This window comes from Myotis daubentonii, chromosome 3 (genome assembly GCF_963259705.1).
Source record: "Myotis daubentonii chromosome 3, mMyoDau2.1, whole genome shotgun sequence".
Classification (NCBI taxonomy): Eukaryota; Metazoa; Chordata; class Mammalia; order Chiroptera; family Vespertilionidae; genus Myotis; species Myotis daubentonii.
Window position 1 is genome coordinate 134,988,710 of NC_081842.1, and position 24,441 is coordinate 135,013,150.

Below are 24,441 nucleotides of genomic sequence, written 5' to 3' on the forward strand. Positions count from 1 at the left end.
GAACTGTCAAGAGTATACTTGTTAATGTTGCCAGTAGAAAGAGCTTTCTTGATTCATAAGAGCCTGGAAATGCTCTCCATCCCAGTTATGAATTAAAGCTTGTCAAACATAGCACCTATGTGCCGAGATTACTAAGGGAGTCAGAATTTGAAGGACTCTCCCACCCGCTCCCACCCCCGCTATGCCTTTAATTGTTGGAAATCCATTTCAGAGTTATGTATGTATACATTACTCTAAGTTGCAGACAATCAAGGGAATTCCCAAGCTCTTCAAGAGAGAGAAAATAGTTGTTCCATCATGTTTGCTTACATGTTTGTTCTGTAATGTATAGTTGAAAGTAGAGATGTCTTGTTTGGAGTGGAGAATGGCAGTATTAAATGTGAGCCTCAGCGTAACAGTTTAAACTTGGGACACAAAGACTTAGAAACTATTTCTGGGAAAACTAATATGAAAACAATAAAAATTCTAAATAAAATTATAGAAGAAAATATCTTACAATTTTCCTCATACAGTAAGTACAGAATATAGAAAAAGTGTACTATTTCAATATAGGTGGACTCTTCCAGATTTCAGATGTAGACAAAGGGCAAGTGAAGAACTACTTTTAAGGGATCAGGGTTAGATTTTATTAGTCTTCCATTTTAATTGTGCACACAATGAACATGCTAATATACTATGCTTAGAAATAAAACCTCATACGTGCCTCCTAAGAGTTTTTAATATGTCTCTAAACACATGAAAAATATAAGGGCAATATGAAGCAACAAATGTATAATTTCATATTAATATGATAATGCAGTATGGGATTCTCAAAGGAATAATGAAGCAAAAAAATAAAAAAAAACTGGGTGGGATAAAAGCATTCATGAAAATACTTACAGGTATTAATGTTTTCTCAGTGAACACCTGCATAAGGCAGAGTTCTGAGATGGGTTTTTAAAGAAAGAAAGGATAGATTGGCAGAGAAAATAAGTTGTTTTGAGACTTTGGCAGAAGAAAGAATGGAGGGAAATCACAGAGAAGTGGCTGTTGGTCTAGTTTGCTTGATTAGAGTGGATTTCTCAATGACCTTGGAACTTGAAGGAAGAGGAAAGGAAACCGTATGTTTGATATGTGTAAGTTTTATTTGTGACATTTATAAAATTACCAAGTTGAATTCTTTTATATTAAGTTGAGTATTTACAGAAGATATGTCAGAGACCAGGAACTGTCTTATACTTTCAAATTAAAAAACAGCCTCCCCACGGAGGATTTTTAGAGCAGTGAAACTACTCTGTATGATGCTATTATGGGGGATATATGTCATTATACATTTTTCCAAGTCCATAGAATGTACAGCACCAACAGTGAACCTTGATGTAAATATAGACTCTGGATGATAATGACATTTTGATGTATGATCATCAGTTGTAACAAATATATCACTCTGGCGGGAGATGCTGATAGTGGGGGAGGCCATGCATGTGTGAGGGAAGGAGTATACAAGAAATTTCTGTACATTCCTCTCAATTGTTCTGTGAACCTAAAACCACCCTGCAAAATAAAGTATATTTTAAAAAAACAAAACAGTAACACCCCCATGTTGAGTGAGTATGTTTTGTTGATATTCAGGAAATAGGAGGGTAGGTTGAAAGAATGAGGCAGTCTCTCAGTCTTTTTTTATTTCAGAAAATCATCTTCCTACATAAGAAAAAAAGCAGCAAAAGAGTACTATATGACCTGGAGCAAATGACTTGAATTTATTTTCTTATTGGGAACAAGGCATGGTAAGGAGCAGGGGTTGGAAGCTGGGTTATATTGATCTGTAATTTTCTTTTTAGCTTTAAACAGCTATTATTCTAGGACAAGGTCAGCGAACTACAATATACTTGTTGAATCCGGTCTTCCACCTGTTTTTATAAAAACAGTTTTATTGGAATGCAGCCCCGCCCATTCATTTACATGTTGTCTAGGACTGCTATAGAGGCAGAGTTCATTGGTTGCAAGTGGCTGGGCAAAGCCTAGAATATTTACTTTCCTAACATTTTGCAGAAAGAGTTTACTGACGACTTCTAGGAAATTGAGGAGAATTGGATTACTTATTTAAAAACCCTTTTATGTTTGGGAATAAGTAAGAATGCTTCATCTTTCTGTAGAGGACACTGTAGGAATGCAATCTAGGGGAACCTAGGGCTACTGCTCTAGTATGTGAGCCTCTGCTGCCTGCCAAGCACGACAAAGGAATCCAATTTGTTTGGGAAGAAGTCCCATTGCTTGTAGTTCTAAGGTGAAGGGAGAACCTTAGAGGTTGAGTTGGTCTCACCAGAAAGATTCACTTGTTCTTGATGTTCTAATGCCAAGATTCTGGGTCCCCACCAAAAGGCCTAGGTTGTTGGGGAGCTTGCCTGTTACATCAGATGGAGTGCTGACCTTTTTATAATTGTACTAGAGGCCCGGTGCACAAAAATTTGTGTACTCGGGGGAAAGTGGGGGTCCCTCAGCCCGGCCTGTGCCCTCTCGCAGTCTGGGACCCCTCGGGAGATAACGACCTGCTGGCTTAGGCCTGCTCCCGGGTGGCAGAGGGCAGGCCCAATCCCTAGGTGCAGCCCCTGGTCAGGCTCACAGCAGGGCCGATTGGGGAGTTGGGGCACCGTCCCCTGTCACACTAAAGGCAGGGTCGATGGGGAGGTTGCGGCGCCACCCCCTGTCACGCACAGAGCAGGGCCAATCAGGGGGTTGGGGCGCTGCCCCCTGTCACTCACAGAGCAGGGCCCATCAGGGGGGTTGGGGCTCCATACCCTGTCACGCACAGAGCAGGGCCCATCAGGAGGTTGGGGAGCTCCCCCTGTCATGCACAGAGCAGGGCGGATCAGGGGGTTGGGGTGCCGCACCCTGTCACACTCAGGGCAGGGCCGATGGGGAGGTTATGGCTCTACACCGTCACACACACAGCAGGACCCGTGGGGGGCGGTTGGGGCATCGCCCTCTATCACCCACAGAGCAGGGCCGATCATGGGGTTGGGGCACCGCCACTGTCACACTCAGGGCAGGGCCAACGGGGAGGTTATGGCTCTACCGCGTCACACACAGAGTACGGCCCGTAGGGGGGGTGGGTTGGGGTGCCGCACCCTGTCACACACACAGAGCCGCAGGGCGATCAGGGGGTTGGGAAGCTCCCCCCTATCAGGCACAGAGCAGGGCTGATCAGGGGGTTGGGGTACCTTCCCCTGTCACGAACAGAGCAGGGCGGATAGGGATGTTGTGGCCCCACCCCCTGTCACACACAGAGCCGCAGGGCGATCAGGGGGTTTGGGCGCTGCTCCCTGTCATACTGATCCCTGTGCCGGGAGGCCTCTTGGCTCCACTGATCCCAGTGCTGGGAAGCATATTACCCTTTTACTATATAGAATAGAGGCCTGGTGCACGGGTGGGGGCCGGCTGGTTTGCCCTGAAGGGTGTCCTGGATCAGGATGGGGGTCCCCACTGGGGTGCCTGGCCAGCCTGAGTGAGGGATGATGGCTGTTTGCAGCTGGTCACACACCCTTCAGGGTGGGGGTCCCCACTGGGGTGCCTGGCCAGTCTGGGTGAGGGGCTGAGGGCTGTTTTCAGGCTGGTGGGTGACGGAAGCTCCCAACTGCTCCTTTTTTTCTTTTTTCTTTTTATTCTGGGCCAGCTTTAGCTCTGGCTCCAGCTCTGAGGCCTCTGCTGCTGAAAGCAGGTATCTGGTTTGTTTGGGTTCTATAATCGAAACAATGTATAACTCCAGCTCTGAGATACCGGCTCGCTGAAAGCAGGTTTCTGGGGTTTTGTTTAGCTTCTATATTTGTTACAATGTTTCAAACTGCAGGCTCAGCGGCTGGCAAGGCAGGTGGGGAACGTTGGTTTCCTCCGTCACTGAAGCAAGCAAGCCTCATGTTAGTTTCAAGCTGCCTGGCTGCCGGCTGCCATCTTGGCTGGCAGTTAATTTGCATATCACCCTGATTAGCCAATGGGAAGGTTAGCGGTTGTACGCTAATTACCATGTTTCTGTTTTATTAGATAGGATTGTCTCCCTTTGCCACCCCTAGATTTAAATCACAGTGACAGAAAAATATTGAAAGCAGTGGTTGACAATGCTGTACACCAAACAGCTTGTGAAGGATTTTCCTTCAGGAAAATGGAGCCATCTTTGAGGGCAGTGCCTTCGAAAACATGCTCCCTCAGAGGCAGCCCTGTCATTGCGAGTGGTAAGTGTTGTTCTGAGAGCAGGACCATGACCAGGGGATAGGCCGTCTGAGTGACAACTGCTGTTAACTCATCAGGTATTATAGTTTGAACTTGGGTTTTTGGGAATGTGATTACGTTTCTGTTATGTCTGAATTCTCTATTTCCTACAATACTCTTTAATCTCCAAGTAATTTTTTATTGCTTGTGGTTTGGGTTGTGTGATGAGAGTAAGTAGAAAAAACGATATTTTAATGTTCTGGTTTTATTTTACTTTATTTTTAAGTTTATGTTAAGGATAGGCTTGATTGAGTTCATGGTAACTAAGTATTTTGAGAAATACTTTTAAAAGCAATGTTAATTCTGTACAGATACATTGGAACATTAATCTCTGTAGTTTGATACATGCCAGTGTTAGCATGGCTCAGAAGTGCTATCAGACTCAGTAACTGTTAACATGTTTCCTTTCTCCGGGAAAGGAGAGCCCATTTTGGTTATGAAGCGAGGTGAAAACAAAGGGCTACTCTGGCCACATCTGTTCAGTTAGCATATATAAGAAGATGTGTGACTGCATGTCAGAGGGGTTAAATGCATTATTTGCCTTCTGTACGTTGATATTTAAGTCGATGCAATATGTTTTGATGGAATTAATGTCATGTAAGTGCTGTGTTAACAATGTGGATAGCATTCACATGAGCATCTTGGATGAGCTAGAGTTTGCATTTGGTGATATGTTCTTCCAAGAAGGAGTGGAATGTCTTTTTCAGTCTTCAGACAGTAGTTATTGCCTGAGTCAAACCATTGCACAGTATTTTTTTCTCTTACAGCTTTGTTAAGATAAAGTTTACATGCAATAAAATTTAACCCATTATAAGTGTACAGTTCAGTGATATTTAGTAAGGTTATAGCATTATGTAGGCTTTAACACAATCCGGTTTTAGAATATTCCCATCATCCCCAAAGTTTCCCTGAGCTTGTTAGTAGTTAATCCTCACTGTCATCGCTGGCCCCGGGCAACTGCTGATTTGCTTTCTGGCTTTTTATTTTTAACTAGGGGCCCGGTGCACGAAATTCGTGCACTGGGTGTGTGTGGGGGGGAGTGTCCCTCAGCCCAGCCTGCCCCCTCTCACATACTGGGAGCCCTCAGGCGTTGACCCCCATCACCCTCCAATCACAGGATCGGCCCCTTGCCCAGGCCTGACGCCTCTGGCCTAGGCGTCCGGCCCGGGCAGTGGGGACCCGCAGCTGCAGCGGCTCCGCAATCGTGGGCTTCGCTTTAGGCCCAGGCAAGGGGCCCCTAGCTCCCGGGACTGCCAGCTTCGACCGTGCCCAGCTCCCATCGCTGGCTCCACCCCTACTTCCTGCTATCACTGGCCAGGGCGGCAAAGGCACCTGATTTCCGATCATGGCTGGGGGGCAGGGCAAAGGCGGCCCCAGGGCCGCCTTTGCCCTGCCCCCCAGCTCTTAGCTCCCCCCTGGGTTTCCGATCACTGTCAGTGGCAGGGGGCTTCTTCCTGCTTTCCCTTTCGCCTCCCTGCATTGTGCCTACATATGCAAATTAACCGCCATCTTGTTGGCAGTTAACTGCCAATCTTAGTTGGCAGTTAATTTGCATATAGCCTTGATTAGCCAATGAAAAGGGTATCGTTGTACGCCAATTACCATTTTTCTCTTTTATTAGATAGGACTAGAGGCTCTGCGCATGAAATTCGTGCACAGGGGAGGGGGATGTCCCTCAGCCCGCACTGCACCCTCTCGTAATCCGGGACCCCTCAGGTAGGGTCTCTAGGCCTGATCGACGATCAGAGCCTATTGGGACTTTCCTTCCCCCGGCTGCTGGCAGCTGGCCCTGCCTCCACCGCTGCCACTGCTTGCCATCTGTGCGGCGCTGCCGCTCCCTCCCCTGCCACTGGTTGCCTCTCTCTTGTGGCAACAGTTGTGGGGTGCAATCGCTTGGCTGGCCTGGGCCTCCCTCTGCAGGGCGATGGCAGGGCCCCCCTGACCAATCGCATCGCACCGCCTTGGCTGGCTTGGCGCCAATGCGCATCATAGTGTGGTCATCCGGAAGGTCACCTGGACGGTCGTTCTGCTGTTCAGTGGTTTGGTCGATTTGCGTATTAGGCTTTTATCATTATAGATAGATTTTTTTAATGAATTATAATCCATTACTGACATTCTTTTCTTTTTTTTAATAATTCTTTATTAAACATCTGAATGGTTTTGGGTTTGGGCTATTATGAATAATGTAAACAATCATGTCCAAGGCTGCAGTTAGCTGGGATATTCTATAAATGTCACTTAGGTCAAGTTGGTTGTTCACATCTGTTTTACCTAATATAATTATGAGATTCTAGCTCTCTTAGGGTTGCTGTTTACATGGCATATCTTTCCTTACCCTTTTACTTTGAAGCTATGGTTTGCCTCCTATGCACAGCATGCTGTTGGAATAGGTCTTTTATCCAGTCTGACAATTTGTCTTTTCAGTGGGTGTTTATTCCTTTCATACTAATGTAATTATTGTTGTTGGATTTGTGACTGCCATTTTGTTACTTTCTTTTACTTTTTATTTTATATTTTAATTTTTTAAAAATTAAATTTATTAGGGTAACATTGGTTTATAAGATCATTCAGGTTTCAAGTGATATGTTTATTGCATTGTGTGTCCATTACCCAAAGTCAAATTAATCTTTCGTCACCATATCTTTGGCCCCCTTTACCCTTTACTTCTCACTACTCCCTTTCCTCTGGTAACTACTGTACTGTTATCTGTTTCTTGAGTTTCAGCTTTATATTCCACATATGAATGAAATGATATGCTTCTTAGTTTTTTTTGACTGACTTCTTTTGCTTAGTATAATATTCTCAAGGCCCACCCATGTTGTCCCAAATGGCAGTATTTCATCGTTTCTTATTATGGCTGAGTAGCATTCCATAGTATGTATGAACTACATACATCTTTATCCAAATTATCTATCGAAGGACACTTTGGTTGTCTCCATGTCTTGGCCACCTTGAATAATGCTGTAGTGAACATAGGGGTGTACATATATCATTATGAATACATTTTTTTGATTTTTTTTGGGCGGGGGACTGCTGGTTCATAACTCTATTCTTAATTTTTTGAGCAACCTTCATACTGTTTTCCATAATGGCTGTATCAGTTTACATTCCCACCCATCCTTTCTTCACAACCTCTCCACTACTTGTGAATACTTGTCTTGTTGATAATAGCCATTCTAACAGGTGTGAGATAGTGTTTCATTATAGTTTTGATTTGCATTTCCCTTATAGCTAGTGAAGTTGAACATCTTTTCATAAATCTGTTGGCCATTTGTATGACCTCTTGGGAGAAGTTTCTGTTCAGTTCCTCTGCCCATTTTTAATTAGATTGTTTGTTTGGTGTTGAGTTGTATGAGTTCTTTAGAAATTAACCCTTTGTTAGAGCTGTCGTTTGCAAATATCTTCTCCCATTTGGTTGGTTGCCTTTTTGCTGTCGTTTGTTTTTGCTGTGAAGAAGCTTTTGAGTTTAATATAGTCCCATTCATTTATTTTTGCCTTTACTTTCCTTGTCTTTGGGGTCAAATTCATAATATATTCTCTACTATTTCTTTTTCATTTGCTTTATACTTTTGTTCATCTGTATGCTATTTCTTTCGTGTTCATTTTTTTTTTATTTTACGGTTTTGATTTCTGTGTTGCTTTTATTGTTTTTACTATACTTTTGAGTAATTTTCTTAGTGATTGTTCTACAAAGTGTAATACCTTAGTTTATTATTGTTTACTAGCTGAATAATACTAGCAAAATTCTGGTAAAATATACAAACTTTGTTCCAGTTTGTCTCTTTTTCTTTTTCTTTTTCAAGATAATTTTATTGATTTCAGAGAGGAAGGGAAAGGGAAAGAGAGATAGAAACATCAATGATGAGAGTCATTGATTGGCCACTTCCTGCACGCCCCCTACTGGGGATCGAGCTGCAACCTGGGTATGTGACCTTGACCGGAATCGAACCTGGGACCCTTCAGTCCACAGGCTGATGCTCTATCCACTGAGCCAAATTGGCTAGCGCAGTTTGTCTCTTTTTCTTTCCCCTTCCTTTATGCAATTTATTGTCATATATGTTTGATCTTTGTATGTTTTAAACCTAGCTATACACAATGTTAAATTATGCAATCTTATGTTTTCTAAAGAGTTTAAGAGAAGAAATGAGAAAAATTTTAAGAGTCTTCTTTTTGTTGTTAATCCCCACCTGAGGATATTTTTTTCATTGCTTTTCATAGAGTATGGAAGGGAGGAAAGGGAGGGAGGGAGGGAGGGAGGGAGGGAGGGAGGGGGAGAGAGAGAGAGAGAGAGAGAGAGAGAGAGAGAGAGAGAGAGAGAGAGAAAGAGAAACATCGATGTGGGACTGGTTGCCTCCTGCATGTGCCCCGACCAAGGTCAGGAAGCGAACCCACAACTCAGGTACATGCCCTTGACTGGGAATCAAACCCAAGACTCTTCAATGTGCGGGCCGACACTGTAATTACTGAGCAACACCAGCCAGGGCTTAATAGAGTCTTATATCTAATATTTACCATTTGTGGTACTTATTTTCTTCTTGTGGATTCAAGTTAATCATCCATGTGTCTCATGAAGGACTTTGTGTAGCATTTCTGGTAAGGCACATTTTCTAGGAACAGATTCTCTTTTTAAAAAAAATTAATGGAATGTCTTTTTTTCCTCTTTCAGTTTTGAAGAGTAGTTTCTGGTTATCGAATTCCTGGCTGATAATCCCCCTCCCATATCCCTTCCTGCACTGTGGACATTCCACTGCTTCTGGCCTTCATTGTTTATGAGGAGAAGCCAGCTGTTTACAGTGTTCTTCTCTGTGTATGATCAATTTTGTTGTTTGTTACTTTCAAGTTTTCCTCTTTGTCATTGAGCAGTTTGAATACTATGTATTTAGGTGTGGATCTCTTTGTATTAACCCATTTTGAGTTTTTTTTTTTAACTTTTTGGATAATAAAGAATAGTTATTTTGCTTCTTATCAAATTTGGGAAGTTTTAGGCCATTATATTTGAAATATTTTTGGCACTTCTTTCTCTTTTCCATTGCAAATATGTTGGTAAGCTTGATGTTGTCTCACAGCTCTCTAAGGCTCTGTTAATTTTTCTTTGATCTTGTTTTCTCTCTGTTCCTTGGATTGCCTAAACTCCATCGAGCTATCATCAGCTGTACCGATTTTTTCTTGGCTACCTCAGATTTGCTGTTGAACCTGTCTAGTAAATTTTTTCATTTCATTTATTGTGCTTTTTAACTCCAGAATTTCCATTTTGTTTTCTTTTTTAAATCTATATCTCTTTACCAATATTCCTTATTTGTTGAGTTATCATTGTCATACTTTATTTTAATTCTTTTAAAAATATATTTTTATTGATTTCAGAGAGAAAGGGAAAGGGAGAGAGAGATAGAAACATCAACGATGAGAGAGAATCATTGATCGGCTGACTCCTGCACACCTCCTACTGGGGATTGAGCCTGCAACCTGGGCATGTGCCCTTGACTGGAATCGAACCCAGGACGCTTCAGTCCACAGGCCGATGCTCTATCCACTCAGCCAAACCGGCTAGGGCTTTTTTTTTAATTCTTTAAACATGGTTTCCTTTAGTTACTTGAATTTACCCTATTAAATCTAACATTTGGAGACATTTGAGACAGATTCGATTGACTGCTTTTTTTCTGAGTATGGGTCACACTTTATTGTTTCTCTCCAAGTCTCCAAGTTTTCTGTTGATATTTTAGTTTTCAGATAATGGAATTTAGAAATTTTGGATTCTGATTTTTGTTGCTCCTGGGTTGTTATTTTTGTTTTGTTTGTTGTTGTTTTTTAATAAGTGGTCTGGAATAAATCTGTGAAGGCTGTCTCTCCCATATTGTGTGGCTGCTGATGTCTCTATTCAACTTTGTTTTCTTATTGCTTTTAAGCCCCGCTTCTTAGGGTTCACTGTTGAGGAAGAATAGTTTTGTGTTCAGCTAAAGATTGGTCAGAGGTTGACGTCAAGTCAGTGAAGCTTTCACTCTCTGCTAATGGATCTGTGTGTGGATCTGGGGAGCACATTCATATTTCAGGCACTTTCATGCCTGCTGTGTCTTTTACTTTCAGCTGGACCCCCTGGCATCATCGTTGTGTGTGTGGAAGTCATCTCTGTCAGCAACGATGTAGGTGGTATGAACCCACTTTGGTGTATGTGATGAATGTGCAGAATTCTGGTCAACCTGGGATATCTGTAGAGAGTTTATCAAGGGCTCTATCGTTGTCTCACCTCCCAGACTCCCTGTTGAAATATAGCTAGTCTCCTGGTCTCTTGCTTGCTTTTAACAAACCTTCCGTGTCAGGCTAGCAGAACCTCTAGCCTTTGTGTTTTCTTGTTGCTGGGATTGCCACTTTAAGGGACAGTGCTCCATTTCGAGTGAGCCTGGCCTGGCTCAGCTCAGCTCAGCCCTTTCAGTTGAACTACTGCACTTGATGGAGCTGGCAGGAAAGGGATGGAAGCAGCCTCATGCAGTAGTGCCATAGGCTTGTTTTGTGCTGATCTTACCTGAAGTTCATGGAGAAGCACAGCTCATGATTTGTGTATGGTTTGGGTTGATTTTCAGACTGCTAAATTGGTCCTAATTTTGAGTTTTGTCTAGCATCCTAAGTTCTGTTTTAGGTAGTGATAAATACTTTTTTTTTTTTTTAAACATTAAGTCTATATAATGGCTTGTCTCAAAGAGGAGAGCATATCACAATAGGCTAGACTTTGTTGCTATAGCAAGTTCAGTTTGTGTTAGACAGTTTTGCCATTGCTACATTTTCTTAGAAGGTATTCTGAGCATCCTTTGGTGGCAGGTACCATCTTGGACAGGCCCTGAGAACATCAAACTGCACAGTGTATTTGGACAAGCTTCTTACTGAGGACTGCTCATAGGGACCCATCAATTTGGCCCAAAATCTAGTTAGTTACTTTTTAAAAGATAAAAAGTAAGATGATTGTGCTTTCAGAATATTGCTGCAGCCATTATCGATATTTTCAATCCATAATACTTATACTGATAACTTCTGTACCCAACCTTCTGTTATTGAAAGTGTGATTTTTTTAAAAATATATTTTATTGATTTTTTACAGAGAGGAAGGGAGAGAGATAGAGAGTTAGAAACATCGATGAGAGAGAAACATCGATCAGCTGCCTCCTGCACATCTCCTACTGGGGATATGCCCGCAACCCAGGTACATGCCCTTGACCGGAATCGAACCTGGGACCTTTCAGTCCGCAGGCCGACGCTCTATCCACTGAGCCAAACCGGTTTTGGCGAAAGTGTGATTTAATGGGGAAAATGGGCAAGTGAGGATTTTGGAGTTGTGGAATTGGGATTGAATTTTGATTCTATGACTAACTAGATCTGTCATTTGCAGGTTATTTGATCCTTCTGAGTCTATGCTTCCTCACCTTAAATTGTGAATAAGAATATCTACCTGGACTTATTGTAAAGAATAAATAGAACATAGATAGAATACCTGGTATGTAGTAGGTATTCAGTTAGTGGTAGTCTAGCCACCCAACATGTTGTGGCTGGGAATATAGTTGTGGTAACTTTTTCTTTATCAGATTATCTGCTTCTTGCTTTATCTAGCTTTGCTTTTAAGTTTTTTTTTCTTTTTATAGAATAATGTTGGTACTTTGTATAGTAAGTGAAATATACACTGTATTTTCCTCAGAGTACATTTTGGTTCAATGCTCTTTCCAGATATCCCAGTGTTCCCAATATTTTATAGTTATTTCCTTTCTAAAATCTAAATTTTATGTGCTTATAAGTGACAATGAAACTTTTTATGGCCACTTTATGGTGAATGAGCTCATAGATACATCGGGACCCTGAATAAAGTTTGGTTACAATGTTGATGAGATGCTGTAAGAACTTAACTCTTGTTTATATCAATTAGCCTATAGTAACATTGGTTTTGTTATCATCCTTTGCTTAAAATCTCAGAACCTATTGATAATGTTAAGTGATTTACTGTATATAAGATTGTCTTATGGGAAGTTCTATAATATGAAAGAACAGTAGTAGTTCATTATCTAGACAATTCAGGACATGATTGGAAGGGTCAAAACAAGGTATCTGGTAGAGATAAATACTTTTTTTTTTTTTAAACATTAAGTCTATATAATGGCTTGTCTCAAAGAGGAGAGCATATCACAATAGGCTAGACTTTGTTGCTATAGCAAGTTCAGTTTGTGTTAGACAGTTTGGATCATCTGCCACATGGTGTGGCTTACAGTAGAGATACAGAAAGTTTCTTGGGTCTTGCTGGACCAGAGCTCACTCTGGTCAACCTCTGAGGCTCTGTCCCATGATATTTAAGTTAATGTGGAGGAACTGGTAACTTGGGTTACTTCAGGTTCTAATGTCATTTTTGGTTTTAGAGAGGATATGATTGGCACATTCAGATCCTCTTAATTATTATCATACTTTTTCATATGATTCTTCGAACTGAGAAGTTAACAATTCCTCTTAACATTTTACTTCACTTTAGCAAGTGCCTTATGCCAGAATATTTTATATGCTTTTTATTACATTTTTAAAATCAAATTTTTAGACACTGCCTTTTCTTTTTTGGAAGCCTTTAATTTCTTCTCAAGAATGTGTTTGTTGTGGATAATGTGCTTATCAAAAGTAATTCTTGAAAATAAAGTACTTGAATAGCTATAAATGTCACAATATTGACATTGCAGAATCTAGACATACAGAAAATAGAGATTCAGAACTTCTTTATGATGAAGTGAACTCAGGAAGTTGCTGGTTACATAGTGGATGGGATTATGCAGATCTCTTACAGGCAGTCACCTGTAATTGCACTTGGAATTACAGCCCTGTGCTGTCTGGAATGAGGTCTGTTTTAACAACTCATAAATGCCCCTAACAAACATGATACAGCCACAGTTCTATAGTGCAGTAATAGACTTTGTAAATGGCCTTTTAGCACCTGCATTTGTTGCAAGAATGAAGTGTGGAGTTATAATATGCATGTCATTTCTATGAAATACTGATACAAGTCTGTCTCTTGAGACAGGTCTATTGCAGGTTTATAAAACGATTACTTTTCCTCCCTTAGGCTTTAAAAACCATATTTTTGGCAAGGATATTTTTGGCAGTACCTATGATAAATTTTTCAGAAGAGTTTTATTAAATGAAGTAAGGATTTAGACTTTTCTGTGTATATTGGATATTTTTCCTTGCGCACTCAGGAAAACTGTGCAAGACTTCATGCCCTTTGAGTGCTGTGGAGGATGCCAAAGTGACTGTGGCAGAAATGCCAGCCTCAAGGCATGCCGTTCAACAGGAGTGGTGAGACAAGCTCCTGACCATTACACATACAAAGTAGTAAGTCTCATGGGGCAACTAGAGCTGCCAGGAGAGACTGGGAAGGGAAATAGTGCTTTCTGATTCAATGTGAAAGCTACCCCCAAGCCCCAAGAATTCTCTTTACTTTCTTTGTCGTACTAAACTAATTCTCCGAGTCCCCATTTTAGTGTGTAAAACACACACACACACACACACACACACACACACTTTTTTTTTTTTTTTTTTTAATATCCCTGCATTTTGGGAGCCTGGAGGAGAAGAAAGGAATTCAGTGGTGAGAGACTTGGCTAAGAGTAGCTTGGACAATTGGTGTGGTTTCTCCATTTGAGGGTTGGGCCAGGCTCCATGTGGCATCTGACCTAACATGTCACTGGAAAAGCCCTGTAAGTACAGGATCTCGACAAAAATATCCTGGAAAAAAACACTAGTAAGCTCAGGGGTTCGACACGTTAGATTTGGAAAAATTACCATTTGTGTGAATCAAGACCTTGCTACCAAATGTATGAAGAACTACTGACACCTCATGGATGTGGATATTATTATTTTTAGTGATATAAAGTATGTAAGCACATATAGCAGAGTCTGTCTATGAATGATTACATATACTATATGGTCTTGGCTCAGGTTGATCTGTGAGTTTCATCTGAGAAAGTGAAAGCTGTTCATCATGTGTCCAAGATATTTGAAAAATAAAGTTGGAATATGTCCAGTTGAACAGCTAAATTTTTCCAAATGTATTCATATCTATTCTTTAGAATTCTGCCAATAGGACTTAGTGAAGTGAAAACAAGGTAGCATTTAAATTCATTATTTTTTCAAATTTATATACATTATTGTTTTAGGAAAGAATTATGATCATGCTTTTCTTTTCTTTTTTAATATATATTTTTATTGATTTCAGAGAGGAAGGGGAGGGAGAGAGAGAGTTAGAAACATCAGTGATGAGAGAGAATCATTCATGGACTGCTTCCTGCACAGCCCCCACTGGGGATCGAGCTGCAACCCAGGCATGTGCCCTGACTGGAAATCGAACCATGACCTCCTAGTTCATAGGTCAATGCTCAGCCACTGAGCCACGCCAGTTGGGCTCTTTTATTTTATTTATTTTTTAAATATTTTATTGATTTTTTACAGAGAGGAAGGGAGAGAGATAGAGAGTTAGAAACATCAATGAGAGAGAAACATCGATCAGCTGCCTCCTGCACATCTCCTACTGGGGTTGTGCCCACAACCCAGGTACATGCCCTTGACCGGAATCAAACCTGGGACCCCTTAGTCCGCAGGCCGACGCTCTATCCACTGAGCCAAACTGGTTTCGGCAGGCTCTTTTATTTTTTAATGATATAATAAGAATAGTTCAGAGAGATGGAGTGTAAGGATCCATTGATAGGTATATCGAAATAAATCTAATTATAATGAAAAAATTGCATATATTTTACTTTTCATGTATCCCTTGTTCTGTGGTCTCGTATGTATATATCAATAAAATTGGTTGTTCCCAAAAATCTATTTCTAATGGGAATCTTATTTTTTAATATTTACAATTTTGGAATTGTTCTTATACATACATTAACATACACACATAAGTAGGGAAGGATCATTTAAAAACAATGTTGGGATTAACTGAGTAGGTGGTTTAGGGGATAAAGTACTGAAACTTCAACCCATAAGTTAAAATAAATTTTAAAGAGTATATATATATATATATATATATATGTATATATATATATATATATATATATATATATATATATATATATATGTAATCAAATTATAGAAAAAAAGTAGAAAATGTAAAAGAACATTCAGACCACTGGAGAGCTTCCCCTCTTAGATGTAGAGAGTTAGAATGCAGAAATAAAACTGTATCTCACACTGGATAGATGAAATTAATATTAAAAATACAGCTTATTCTAATATATGAGAAGATATAATAGGTAAATAGACAAAAGAAATTATAGTGAACTAATATGTGGAAAAATTACTCTCAGTAATAAAATGTGAAAATGGGAACAGTGTGGAGATAATAATTTTTATTCACCAATGCATTTGACACTTATTTTTACACCATTTCTCCTGAGGTTGTGTGGAACAATGTAGTCATTTTTTGTTGGTGACATGGTGAAGCAGATGTTTTATTTCTTGAAATGTATCCCAAAGAAATAATTAGAGACAAAATGATATTTGCCCAGACATATTCATTTTAGTGTTATCTTAGTAGCAAAATAGTGGAAATGCCCTTTAAATTAGAATAGTAAATTGATCCTCTGTACCAACAGACTTTTAAAATGATAGTTTTGGAGATCCTGTGGAAATATGAAAAATTATTGCTATATTTAAAATATGTGTGTAGTATAGAGTGTATAATTATATGTTTTTTGTGGAAATGCTTTTGTTGGGTGGCAGCAGTATGAGAATTTTAAATTATTTTAGACATTGAGCATTTGCTAAGTGACTCTTCAGTCTAATTCATCACCCTGTGTTCTGGGCACTGTTCTCGAGCCCAGGGATGCTAAGCTTCTTAGGTGATTTTATATGGTCAGATAGATAGATACTTAAAGAACTAACAACATTTTATAAGAGTGGCTTTCCAGAGAAGATGATATGTGAGTGGAGTCTTAGAGAAGATTAGAAGTTGGCCAGATCATCTGGGAGGATCATCTGAGTAGAGATAAAGGCGTGATGTGTGAGTCGGGGGATGTGTGTAGTTACAGGACCATCTTATTCTTAGGGTGAATTTAACAGTGAGGAGTTGGAGAGGGGGCACAGATAGGGTGGTGAAGACCAGGTCATAGAAGGTGTGTATGCAATTTGAAGGATGGAAAAGAACTGCCTTATTTTCACCTCATGCAGCTTTCCTTCTTTCAGAGTACAGTACACATTATTGGTCTTGTTAGTTGTTCTCCATTCTTATAATTGTTGAACAGTTATGGTTGTCTGGCTATTCAGCAAACACAAATGAAGTGCACAGAATCAAAACACACTTATCTGTATACATTTGTGTATTTGCTATAGTGGTCATTCATATATTGACTAGTGATGATCGTCTTGAGACTGTACATGAATCAGTGGTAAAAATTAAATGTTCTTGACTCCTGATCTATGAAACTACAGTCCTTTCTTCATTTTATTGCTGAGCTGTAGGTTATGGCTGAATATGAACACACAGGGTGGGGGCAAAAGTAGGTTTACAGTTGTGAGTATGCAAAACAGATTTTATTATTGTATTTGTTATTTATTGATGTTATTATTTTCCATATGAACAACTATAAACCTACTTTTGTCCCACCTTGTATTTGTGGATAATACAGTTTTATGTGGTTGGAAACAAGTTTTATTGGATATTGTAGGAAAGTATTCTGTGTATATAGCATATTTTTCCATGTATAAGACACTATTTTTTCTAAAATCATTAGACTGAAAATCGAAGGGCATCTTATACACGGAAGTCAGCCGAGGAGAGAGCCGTGGGGATGTGTAGCTGCCTATATCTTGTCAAACAGGCTTCCTCCAATCACGAGCCTTATTGTTACTGACACCAGCTGATGCCGTAATTAGAGATGGAGGTGAAGAGTGCGCAAATGCAACAGGGATCTGAGTGTTCTGAGCCCATAAAGATGTCAAAAAATAAACAGATAAAATACCGGTCAGCGATTGTCTTTGCAGAATTCAAACTGAATGTAATCAGCTATGCAAAAGAGCATGGAAATAGAGCTGCAGAGAGACAATTTGGATCTCCTCCCACTGAGTGTATGACCAGACAGTGGAGAAAACAGGAAGAACAACTCCTTAAGATGCCAAAAAAAGAAGAAGGCCTTAAGAGGAAAACCAGAAAAATGTTTAAAATACTGATTTCTTAATTTTGGGTTGGAAAAGTCGGGAGTGGGGGGCATCTTATACAAGGAAAAATATGGTAATATATTGTAGTAGTGAGTATTATTTTCTTTAAATTCTCCAACATTATAAAATCTAAGTGATAAGTCCTACCATTTATTGTTTGTTTGTTTTTAAAGCATGCTATATAGGAACAATTAAGAAGCATGGCATATCTCTGAGGACATTATACCATGTACTGTGTTTTAATGTTTTGATCTATCAATGTCCTTTCTATTGAAGGCAAATAATAGTAGTCACTAGATGCCTTCATAAAGAAGCAGAGATATCACAATTTCTCAAATGTATTTTTTAATGTTTGAGAACTGTATTTTGGTATAATTGGTTTTCTTTCTTTTTTTTTTTATTGTACGTGTTTTAGGCATTTAAAAGCACTCTTTAAGAGGACCATAGATTTTACTAGACTGCAGAGACAAATATAGCATACACAGAAAGTTAGGAGCATTCCCCCCTCCTCACCCCATCCCCCAAACCACAAAGCTGGGAAAGGAACAGACTAGCATGAACTTTAGAAATGAACAAATAGAGTTTTGAATCTCTACTCTGCTTCTTAAGAGCTCTGTGGATGAGGCATTTAACTTCTGACCCTGATTGCCTGTTATAAAATGACTAAAATATATCCATCACTGGTTTGTGATGAGGATTACTGGTAAAACAGATGCTATCTACACTAATAAAAGAGAAAAATGATAATTGGCGTACGGCGCTACCCTTTTCATTGGCTAATCAGGGCTACATGCAAATTAACTGCCAACTAAGATGGCCGCTAATTTGCATATGTAGGCACAATGCAGGGAGGCGAAAGGGAAAGCAGGAAGAAGCCCCCTGCCACTGACAGTGATCAGAAACCCAGGGGGGAGCTAAGAGGTGGGGGGGAGGGCAAAGGCGGCCCTGGGGTCGCCTTTGCCCTGCCCCCCAGCAATGATCGGAGAATCAGGCGCCTTTGCCACCCTGGCCAGTGATAGCAGAAAGTAGGGGTGGAGCCAGCGATGGGAGCTGGGCACGGTTGAAGCTGGCAGTCCCGGGAGCTAGGGGTCCCTTGCCTGGGCCTAAAGTGGAGCCCACGATCACGGGGCCGCTGCAGCTGCGGGTCCCCGCTGCCCGAGCCGGACGCCTCAGCCAGAGGCGTCCTGCAGGGGCAGGGGCGGAGCCTGCGCGATGGCGGCGCCCCCCCCACCCCCCGCTGCCACTGCGGGTCCCCACTGCCGGGGCCGGACGCCTAGGCCAGAGGTGTTAGGCTGGGCAGGGGCGGAGCCTGCAACCGCGGGGAGCTGGGGGTCCCCTGCCCAGGCCTGACACCTCGGCCAGAGGTGTTAGGCCTGGGCAGGGGCAGAGCGGGAGATCGCGGGCAGGGACGGAGCCTGCAACCACGGGGAGCTGGGGATCCCCTGCCCAGGTCTGACACCTCTGCCGGAGGCCTCAGGCCTGGTCAAGGGGCCGATCTGGTTATTGGTGATCGGAGGGTGATGAGGGTCAACTCCTCTGGCCGAGGCATCAGGCCTGGGCGGGGGGCTGGGGGTCCCCTGCCCAGGCCTGATGCCTGGGCCAGAGGCATCAGGCCTGGGTGGGGGGCGGAGCCGGGGATTGGAGGGATATGATGGTCCCCTTGCCCAGGCCTGAAGCCTGGGTCAGAGGCATCAGGCTTGGGTGGGGGGTGGAGCAAGCGATCAGAGGGAGATGGGGGTCCCCTGCCCAGGCATGATTCCTGGGCCAGAGGCCTCAGGCCTGGGCGGGGGTCAGAGCCAGTGATCAGGGGGAGATGGGGGTCCCCTGTCCAAGCCTGACACCTCTGGCGGAGGCGTCAGGCCTGGGCAAGGGGCCGATCAGGCAATCGGAGGGTGATGGGGGTCTATGCCTCTGGCCGAGGCATCAGGCCTGGGCAAGGGGCAGAGCCAGCAATCGGAGGGGTCTGGGGGTCCCCTGCCCAGGCCTGACGCCTGGGCCAGAGGCATCAGTCCTGGGCTGGGGGCAGAACCAGTGATGGGGGGAAATGAGGGTCCCCTGCCCAGGCCTGACGCCTCTGTCAGAGGCGTCAGGCCTGGGCAAGGGGCCGATCCTGCGATTGGAGGGTGATGGGGGTCAACGCCTGAGGGCTCCCAGTATGTGAGAGGGGGCAAGCTGGGCTGAGGGACACTCCCCCCCCCCCCACCCACCCAGTGCACGAATTTCGTGCACCGGGCCTCTAGTATTTAATATACTTAGCTGGATAACTGGCATATAGAATAAATGTTGTTACCTCTGGGTCCTAACTCTCACCAGAAACTAGCTGTGTGTCTTTGGGCAAATTGTTTATCATTTCTTGCTCTTTGTTATGTATTTATCTGAACTAAAAGGATTTAGACTTACTTTTATTCCGCTTAAAGGAATTCTGAGATAATTTTGAAAATTAGGGTTGCCTTTTTCAAATTGGAATGCTGGTCATAGTGAGTATTGATATACTTGTGCTCATGTAGCACCCTTAAAGGGAAGAAGACATAGAACTCTGCTCTGGTGATTAAAGAAATGCATATATCCTATCGACAGGCATTGTGCTTTGTTTCTATGACACTTAGCTTTTCTTTACCAATTTTCTTTCATTAAATGTTTGCCAATCACCTTTGGTTAAAACCATGCCTGTTGTGTCAGATACCAGCTAGAGCCATATGGAAGCTACCCTGGTAAACAAGCCTCTTTGGGTTGGCTTATAGGAATCCTGTTTAAATTCTGATAACAATATTCTGCATTTGTGTGGTCATCCTATCTCCCTTACCTTCATTTCCAATAGCCCTTTAAATCTCATTTCATCCATTGGCTCTAAGTTGGTAAGAGGGCCATAAGATTGGTTGATTGGAGATGGGAGGCTTATAATAAAGTGGAAATTTGTGATTGCAAAAGAGTAGAAAATAGACTCTGGCTCAGAGGAAGAATTCATCAGAAGTATAGTGGATAGCTCACATAATGGACAACACAGGTGATCATCTATTTTAAAAGACAGACAGGAAACTGTTTGTGCCACCAAAACATGCAGGGTCATGGCAAGGAGCACTCCTGGGTCTTGGGCAGTCTGTGGTGGGGAACACCGACCCTCTGAGTGATCTGCCATGGGTACAGTGTGCAGAAACACCCAGTGGTTGCCTGAACACACCGTCTGGCCAGACTTCAGGGAGGGAGAGCATCTGGCCTTATGGCCCTGGGGAGAGGAAGGAGGGTCTGGCTGCCCACCAGGACACCCCAGTAGTGGATTTTCCAACTGTGGAGTAAGGATTCAGATTCTGGGCAGCTAAGAGGAAATATAAACCAAAAGAGAGATGAACGTTTTCTATTGCTAGATACAGGAGTTGTTGAAAGTACTTATTATTTGTTTGTTTGAATGTGCACCTGCTGTGAGTATGCATGCAGTGGCCTGCTTTTGGATAGGAGGAGACCCAGGGCTTTCATCAGCGTCCTAACAGGGTTTTTGATCCAAGAAGACCTAAGAAATCCTCTGTAATAAAGAGATTTAACTGTGTTTGAATCTTTGCTTTTCCACCAGGTGGTGCAAATCCTATATGATGTTCACAGAAGATAATTCTCTTAGAAGATAAAAAAAATAATTAACTAATTTTTTTTTCTTTTAAGAAATTAGTTCTATCACAAAGCAAAGGATCATTGATCTAATTCTGGTCTTTTATAAAGAAATGTGTGGATTTATATAGCATCTTAAATGTTGACTGTTGATTTAAATTACCCATAGAGTTTGACTCTACCACAGTATTTTGTTTTGTTCTTTCTAGAAACAATTACAACTGGGGAAAAGTAGTATGTTTAACATACTGATTGTTTCATGTTCTTTATGAATGAAGCAAGAAACATTCAATTTTTATAATGTTTTGCTCGATGCAGAAAACTTATGTGAATTGAATTTTTAAAAATTTCTTTGTGTCTTGTCCATAATTAGGGACAGTGTATATACTTTGCTTCCAGAGGCATTGCAAGTGACTTGCCTGTATGCATATTTGTTTTAAAGACTGGAACTTAAATATGGTTTCAAATTGCACCTTACTGACTGACCTTGAACCCAGGGAGTGAGATTGAGGATGCTAGATTCTTTGCCTCACAACTTGTGCTGCCTGTAAACAATTTAATATTTGGAGACATTTTTCTCAGGTTAGACAGAAATGAATTCTTTTATTTTCATACATTTCCATTGTATCTTCTTTGAACTTATGTTTAGAAGGAGAAAGAAAGCAGAATTGTGTTTTTGTCTGTTTTATGATAAAGTTTGTGTTTTACTGAAAAATAAATCATGTAAACAATTGAAAGATTATAATACTTTTCTGTCAGTTTAAAAAAAAAAGAGTAGGATATTGAAAATGGATTATGTAGTTCAGTTTTCTTAGTTTGTACATAAGAAACACAGCTCTAGCCAAAGACTTAGAAAACATACAGCGGCTAGATAGAAATGGAGTAGTATCTCAGATATAGATGTTCTGACCTGGAAAGGGTAGCAGAGTAGGAGATCCTTCTTTCAAGGCAGAAAGGGAATTCTAATTTTATTCATTTAGGTAAAAGATCTAATTGATTGGGCGTGGACCCATAGATCAGTTGGGTCTGTTTTTCCTTTGAGTTGTTATCAGCTTCCTGTATCTCCTGCATCTTTCTGTCTTTAGAAGTAAATACTCAGAGAGGTTTGCTCATTTTTTTGAATAAAATTATGGGATAGTATGTACATTACATTCTAGTTTGCTCTTTTCACTCAATAGTTTGATGTGGTCATACTTCAGCTCATCACATATAGATCATAATTCATAGTTGAATGAGTTATATAATCTAAAATACGAATTTGCCTAATTTATTCCATTATTATTTATTGAACACACTATAGGCCCAGTGCACGGATTTGTGTACCGGTGGGATCCCTCAGCCTGGCTTGTGGGGATCGGGCCGAAACCAGCTCTCTGACATCCCCTGAGGGATCCTGGATTACGAGAGGGTGCAGAGCAGGCTGAGGGACCCCACTGGTGCACGATCGATCGGGGCCGGGGAGGGACCATGGGCGGGCTCCAGGTTGTGTCTGGCCCGTCTCACCCAGTCCTGATCGACCGGATCTTAGCAGCTAGCTAACCTATCGGTTGGAGTGTCTGCACTCTGGTCAAACAGTGGAATGGCCAGACACTTACCATATTAAGTTTTTATGATATAGGATAAGTTGATTTTGTTTTTGCCAATTACAAACTGCTGCTGTAAACATGCTTGGTATGTACATTTTATTTACTGATTTTTACTGCTTTTATTTCTATAGGATAGATTCCCAAATTATAATTACTGAGCCAGAGCACATCCAGTTTTATATCTATATATAAAAGCCTTCCTATCTAATAAAAGACAAGAAGGGTAATTAACCATACCTCCGCTACACTTACCATTGGCTAATCAGGGCAATATGCAAATTAATTGCCAACAAAGATGGCGGCTGGCAGCCACGCAGCTGAAGTGAGCAGGAGGCTTGCTTGCTCCAGTGATGGAGGAAGCCAAGGTTCCCCGCCTGCCCTGGCCTGGCTCTGAGCTCTGGAAGCAACGAAGTTTCAATTATAGAAGCTAAACAAACCCCAGATACCTGCTTCCAGCTGGCCACGGCCTCAGAGCTGGGAGCGCCAGTTGCGGCAACAATGTTTCAATTATAGAAGGTAAATAAATCCCAGAATAAAAAAAAGAAAAAAAAAGGAGAGGCTGGGAGCTTCAGTCGCCCGCCAACCTGAAAACAGCCCTCAGCCCCTCACCCAGACTGGCCAGGCACCCCAGTGGGGACCCCAACCCTAAACAGGGTGTGACCAGCTGCAAACAGCCATCACCCCCTCACCCAGGCTGGCCAGGCACCCAAGCTGGACCCGCACCCAGATCCGGGACAGCCTTCAAGGCAAACCAGCCGGCCCCCACCCGTGCACCAGGCCTCTATCCTATATAGTAAAAGGGTAATATGCAAACTGACCCTAACAGCAGAAGGACTGCGAATGACTGGTCACTATGACACACACTGACCACCAGGGGGCAGACGCTCAATGCAGGAGCTGCCCTCTGGTGGTCAGTGCGCTCTCACATGGGGGAGCTCTGCTCAGCCACAAGCCAGGCTGATGGCTGCCAGTACAGCGATGGTGGTGGGAGCCTCTCCTGCCTCCTCAGCAGCGCTTAGGATGTCTGACTGCAGCTTCGTTCTGCTCCCCGCTGGCAAGTGGACATCCCTTGAGGGCTGCCAGGCTGCCAGAGGGATGTCTGATTGCCATCTTAGGCCCAATCCCCTGGGGAGCAGGCCTAAGCCAGCAAGTGGTCATCCCCCGAGGGGTCCCAGACTGCGAGAGGGCACAGGCTGGGTTGAGAGATCCCCTCCCCCCCCCCCCGCCCCACCCCCGACTGCACAAATTTTTGTGCACCGGGCCTCTAGTCCTATCTAATAAAAGACAAAAGGGGTAATTAACCGTACCTCCGATACGCTTCCCATTGGCTAATCAGCGCGATATGCAAATTAACTGCCAGCAAAGATGGCGGTTAATTTGCATATGCAGGCACCCAGAGGCCTGGGTCCTGGGAACATCCTCGGGACCCAGGCCTCTCCTAGCCTGTAGGCCTGCCCATAGGTCCTGAGCAGCTGGGGTCCCAGAAGCCCCTGGCCACTCAGAGCCTATGGGCGCAGGCGCCAAGCGGATGTTCCCACCCCGTGGCCACTTGCGCGTGCGCAGGCGCCAAGCGGCAGCCTGGGTCCACCCCCCCCAGCCCAGCACCCATCACAGGGGGGAGTAGGCCAGGCCAGGCCTCCCCACATGGATCGTGTGGTGAACCCAAGAGGCCCCCCTGCGATCGCTAGCAGGGCGAACAGAACAGGCCGCCCCACCAACGATCGCAGGGCGAACAGAACAGGCCTCTCTGCGAATGATCACGGGGCGAACAGAACAGGCCTCCCCGCGATCACTCACAGGGTGAACAGAACAGGCCTCCCCGATCGCTCGCAGGGCGAACAGGATTGTT

At 42.7% G+C, this 24,441-nt stretch overlaps 1 protein-coding gene, 1 non-coding gene and 1 pseudogene across 8 annotated transcripts in view; 1 reads left to right on the top strand and 2 right to left on the bottom strand.

Moving 5' to 3' along the window:
* The window catches only part of HIVEP1 (HIVEP zinc finger 1), a 174,956-nt gene that overhangs the window by 15,776 nt on the left and 134,739 nt on the right, over positions 1–24,441 (top strand). The window lies entirely within an intron of this gene.
* LOC132232176 (small nucleolar RNA SNORA28) lies at positions 10,902–11,033 on the bottom strand (annotated as a pseudogene).
* Positions 12,355–12,480, bottom strand: LOC132232173 (small nucleolar RNA SNORA28). Its single transcript, XR_009452316.1, has one exon. It is a non-coding gene; the product is annotated as a small nucleolar RNA SNORA28 (small nucleolar RNA).